Source organism: Theropithecus gelada, chromosome 17 (genome assembly GCF_003255815.1).
Source record: "Theropithecus gelada isolate Dixy chromosome 17, Tgel_1.0, whole genome shotgun sequence".
NCBI lineage: Eukaryota > Metazoa > Chordata > Mammalia > Primates > Cercopithecidae > Theropithecus > Theropithecus gelada.
Genome location: NC_037685.1, coordinates 91,088,336 through 91,094,335, shown reverse-complemented (window position 1 = coordinate 91,094,335; position 6,000 = coordinate 91,088,336). Strand labels below are relative to the sequence as shown.

The window sequence follows — 6,000 nt, the reverse complement described above, 5'->3', positions numbered from 1 at the left end:
GAATGGAACTTACCTCATTTTCATTTGATCTGTAATAGAATCTGTAGGCAACACTGTATATTTTCTTCTTTTCTGCCTGTTTAAAGGTGCTGCTTTATTATTTTAACACTTGGTTAATATTTCTTACAACCCACATTTAAATCACAGGTTCTACAGAAAACAACACTATCAAGGCCATATAGTGCAAACATTGCCACCTATATACCCTTTCTTAAGACGACAGCATTAATGCTGCTGTTACTGTTGAACTGCTCCTGTTTCCATGAGGTTAACATATAAAAATGTATTATTCATGAATGAAAATGCATTTCATATATTTTACCAATTGTTATTATTGTTCTAGAGGGGGAAATAAATGAAAATGGTGGTAGTTGTGGAAATGCATCCTTATTCAGGACTTAATATACACTACCAATTTAGACTACTTACCTTCTTCAACTTTAAGCCTTCCATTAAACTGCAAAGCTTGATGTCAGCTAAACTCTATAAATGTTAATTTAAGGTCAAGGTGCTCCTGGGAAGCATTTGAATGCTTAGAGCAGAGCCCAAGAAAACTTCTTTTCAAAGATTTATGGGATGATATGGCTCCTTTCTGAAAAATAGGAACTCTATTTCTACCTTTTCCAATCACTTTCTATTTCAAGCTCTAGGACACACTTTCCTTTATGGATCTTTCTGAGATATTTAATAGCATTCTGGAGATGTTAAAATGCAAATTTTTTCCATGTGTAATGTATAGTGTCTCTCCAATTTCAACTTCATTTAGTGATGCCAAATGCTTTGTACAGTGAGGAATGAATCATCCATAACTCAGGAGCACCTTCGTCCATAAAGACGGCCAAAGCACAGCTGCATCATTCACAATATCCAAATCATCACAAGGTTGGATTTTTAGCCAATAATCACTTTTTCTGAAACTAAATCACATTTCAAAGTGCATTTAAGGTTTGGTTCAAAAGGGCCCACAGTCCAGTTTTCTCTGTTGTCTAAATTACCGTATGGAATAAATTTGATCACACAGGAATCTAAACTTGCTCTCCATCTTTAGGCTACCAATGTTTCTTTCAACAGGGATCTGGAACCTTCTGGGGAAATCAGAAAGAGCAGCCTGGTTTATTATTTGCCTGGAAGCTATGGAGTCACTTCATTTCATGCATGAACGTGAGGTGCTGACAGTGAAGTCTCATAAGGAGAGAGGAAATAGCATCACCATATTCAAACTTCTTTCTGGGGTATGGAGTCAGTTAGGCCGAAGTTTATTGACCCTCCTAGGAATCCCCCATCCATAGCCACTGGTCAAGGAAAGCAAATTTAGACAGTCTCTTAAGCGTTTTTGTTTTGTTTTGTTTTTTTATTTAAATCAGTTTTATTTAAGAATTTCCAACATTGACAACTCTTATAAAAAGCATCCAAGCACAGGACACAGAACCACAGCAAACAGCATTCTTATGGGTAGCTAACAGACATTAGAACTTCCACCCTTCTTTGAGACATCTGAGTTCACTGTGAACTCTGCTTCCAAGTACTCCTGCAAAGCACATTACAAGCTCAGTCCATGTTCTCAACTCATCAGCTTCAGTTCACATTACCACACTTACATATCAGTAACAGAAGAGAACACACAACATACAGCATTCACAGCAGTTGAAAAAGGGGTAGGGGGAATACAAGTATCATTTCACTTAACACATTCAACTAATACGGGTTATCTAAGAACAAAAACTCACTTAAAGTCTTCCAACAGATGTGGATGTCCTTTGAATGCAAAAAACATTTGCACATTATTTGCTGTAATTGCTCTCTGCACACTCTCTCACCAAAGCCACAGGATTGAGAGACATAGCTCGCCAAATTAAAAAATATCCATAGGGACCACCAAGTCTCTGCACATGCTCTCTCCTTTTCTCACTCATACTACCCTTTCGTGCCTCAGCACCACCATCAATCCCACACAAGGTTTCAAAAGTTCAAACAGGCTTCTGGTTCCATATCACAGCCTTGCGTTCATAGCATTGATATGACTCCATGAAACAAAGAACAGCAGATAAAAATGGGACACTCATCGTCAAAGACATGGCCTGTGATGCATGATGACGAATTCTTGAATGAGAAAGCATGTAGACAGAAGTATTCCTATGGCAGAATATTTACAGCACTACTTTCAATGAAGTGCCTGTTCCATAAACATTTGAAATGAGATGAACTGCAGAGATTAAATGAAAGCTTCATATTGTGCTTTTGTTTATGAGGGGAGACAAGTGTTAAAAAACAAAACAAAAGAACCAAACACTGTGACACCATGATCTCCCAAAAGGAGATTTTCTTAAGGAAAAAAATCCATATGGTGGGGTTCAAATTAAAACAAGGAGTAAAGAATGTAGTTCTAGTCCATGGTTTCCATTTTGAACATGCAAAGAATTCATTTGACAAGTCCAGGGATAAAATATTACAGGAGAAACACTTTGATATCAATTGTGTGTTAATTTACCAATAAGGCAAATAGCAGCTCACTTTCAACCACTCAATATTTCAACATTCCATGTAACAAAACTTATTTTTATTTATTTATATATTTTTTTATTTTTTGAGATGGAGTCTCACTCTGTCACCCAGACTGGAGTGCAGTGGCACGATCTCGGCTCACTGCAACCTCCGCCCCCCACGTTCAAGCGCTTCTCCTGTCTCAGCCTACCGAGTAGCTGGAATTGCAGGCGTCTGCCACTGCACCCAATTAATTTTTGTATTTTTAGTAGAGATGGGGTTTCACCATCTTGGCCAGGCTGGTCTTGAACTCCTGACCTCGTGATCCACCTACCTCAGCAAAAGTTCTGGGATTACAGGTGTGAGCCACCTTGCCCAGCTCATGTAACAAAACTTATAAATTTCCTTTAGCTCTTCATATATATATATATATATATATACACACACATATATATATATACTTTAAGTTTTAGGGTACATGTGCACAACATGCAGGTTTGTTACATATGTATACATGTGCCATGTTGGTGTGCTGTACTCATTAACTTGTCATTTACATTAGGTGTATCTCCTTATTGCTGACTATACTCCACACTGAACAAACCAATTTTGAAAATTCTTAGTACACATGTATTTTACAATATACTTCTCATGAGTTTAGAAAATTTTGAATTTCCCACCATTCTATACTAACCAACCACAACCCCACTGTCTACATTCCCCAGCCAGAAGACTTAGAATCCATGCTTGAGCCAAAGCCTCCATTAAAACCACTGCCCGATGCTGCATTTGATGCTGATCCCCAACCAATTGCTGCACCAGAATTAGAACCACTATAAGAGTTATTTCCAGAACCGAAGGCCTGGTTTGGCTCCCTCTGCATGTTGCTTTGGCTTTGGTTATTACCCGATGGGCGTGACTGGTTCTGCTGGCTGGCTAACATGCCCATCATACCCCAACTGCTCTGTAGCACTGCCTGGGCTGCAGCCATCATGGTTGGATTAACGCTGAATGCACCAAAGTTTATCCCCCACCGATATTACTACCTTGATTGTTTCCCAAACCAGCTCCACCCCCTCTACTATTACCAAATCCACCCGATTCCCAAAGCCACCTGGATTACCGCCAAATCTTCCACTTCTTTCTTTCTATTACTATTGTGCTTAGGTTCAGCATAGGATATATGAATGCTGATTCCTTTAATGATCAAGTCCTCTCCACACAAAGACGGTAGCACCTGATCATCTGCAAATGTAACAAAGGCAAAGACCCTGAACGGCTTGAGGATGAAGACATCCACCACTTCCCCGTACTGACAGAACTGCCACAGCTCATCCTCATTCATGTCCTCTGTTCAGTGCCCCACAAACACTTTTCTGCTTCTCAAAGGCTTATCTGGGCTTTGCTTAGAATTGGGAAGCTTACGGTCACACCATTGTTCATCTATCATATGCTGCTGTGACGTTACTTTCACCTGTGTTTCATATTCCATAAAACAAACGAAGCCAAACCCCTTTGAATGACCAGTCTTAGTATCTTTCTTGATCTGCACCATAAGAGCTTCTCCAAAGGTACTAAAATATTCTTCCAGGTCCTGCTCAGTTGTTGTCCATGGGAGACCCAACACTATTAAATCGGATGTTTTCTGGACTGCTCTTTTCACGTTCACTACTGATGAAGCATCTGTCTCATCCATGTTTCTTTTGTTATCTTTAGGATAGTTGACAACATACACCAGATTTCCCCAGCCAGCATCGGGGGCATGAAGAATTCCTTCCACCAGCCGGACACCTCTCATACATTGAGACACTGGATTCCTGTCGCGAAGCCCACATGCCCCTGGAAACTGGGCTGTAACCGTGGACAGCAGCACTGTCCCATCGTCTTCCAATGGTATTTCAACGGGCTCAACCGTTCTCATCTTTGGCTCCCCGAATATATTCAGACATCTTTTACTTTTCTGCTAGGCCACTGCTGGGAAGCTCGACAGGGACACCAAGGCAGCGACCGTTTTGCCCCCACTTTGAAGCGTTTTATATAACATTTTATATAACACATTTCCTAGACCAAGTGATAAAAGGCCAGCCAATATACAGGCTATCCAGAGGTTTATTAGGTGGTTTGACAGAACAGCTTTGTCTAGCAAGGGATGATGTTGATTAGGCAGGGCAATGAGATTTTTCTCTCAGGAATTTGAAAGTGAAATAAAAAACAGAGTTGAGCAATTAGCAGAGGGGTTGAAGGTGAAAGGACTCGCAGAGAAGGCCATTTGCAGAGGCCATTAGGCAGTAAAGGTTACAAATGAGCAGACACTCTAATAATGCCATAGTCATAAAGCATAAAACACACATGTAGAAAGAAATTCCTCAGAAACAGGAGAGAGAAGTTAAGTCATGTTAATCACAAAATACCAGAATACAGACCTTCTCCGTGAGGCCTTGAGGTAGGCCTTTTTCTAATACCCTGAGGCACTCGCTCTCCTCATTCCCATATGTTTTTTTCACCATAAATGTCTTGTTAATTGACATAATCTGAGTTCTTTTCATAGAACCAACAAAGAGGAGCGGGATGGTCACTTATGGAGCTGCCTGTAAGGCTGAGAAAGTAACTCAGGCACCCTTATCATCTGATGGAGACCTCCTCCTGTCTCATAACTGACAAAAGGTGAAATTATACAGATTCACAATAATCATGGCATTCCTGAGGAAAGTCCTGTCTAAATAGCACCACCTTTTTGGTGGAAAGGAGACACCTGGAGGTTGGCGTGGATGTGCCTGGTAACAGCAACATGAGGAATCCAGGTGGATCCAGAAAAACTGCCACCCTGAGAGCCTGAGCGAAGAAAGTCAGCCTTAGACTTACTCTTAGTGCTTTCCCCTAGTTGATGCTGTAAGGCCTCGCTTTCAAGACAAATGTACACCTTGAGTTCCTTCTCTTGGTTAACTGAGTCTAGAAGAAAGACGCCAGAAGGAAAGAGTCTCTTAGAGTCCTTGACAGAACAGACTTGCTCTAACTAGTGTTGGGTTCCCATTAGGAACTCATTCTCTCAGGGAAAATCTGGTCTAAAATAATTAGAAATAAGATGGGGAGTGAAATTCCAGATAATCCAAGCAGTCTTATTTGTGAAATGGTGGACTGTGGTAGAAAGTACTGGGGTAAGAATTTAGAGCCTATCTGTGACTAATAGCATCTCACTTCACACCTCTGGGCCTCAGTTTCTTCATGCCCTCTGCTACCTGCAAGCTAAAGACCCAGGAAAGCTGGTGACATCAATCCCACTGTGAGCCCAAAGGCCTAAGAACTGAGAGCATTAATGGGGTAAGTCCTAGTTTAAGGGCAGGAGAAGATCAATGCCTCAGCTTAAGTAGTCAGGTAGAGAAAGAATTCAACCTCACTTCACCTTTTTGTTCTATTTGGGCCCTCAACAGGTTAGATAATGCCCACTCACGTTGGGAAGAACAACCTGCTTTGCTTACTCCACCAATTCCAATGCTGATTTCCTCCAGAGACACCCTCACA

General features: G+C 41.0%; 1 pseudogene; it reads right to left on the bottom strand.

The window, feature by feature from the left end:
- Positions 1-3,193: 3,193 nt before the first annotated feature.
- On the bottom strand, positions 3,194-4,430 carry LOC112610901 (annotated as a pseudogene).
- Positions 4,431-6,000: the final 1,570 nt, after the last annotated feature.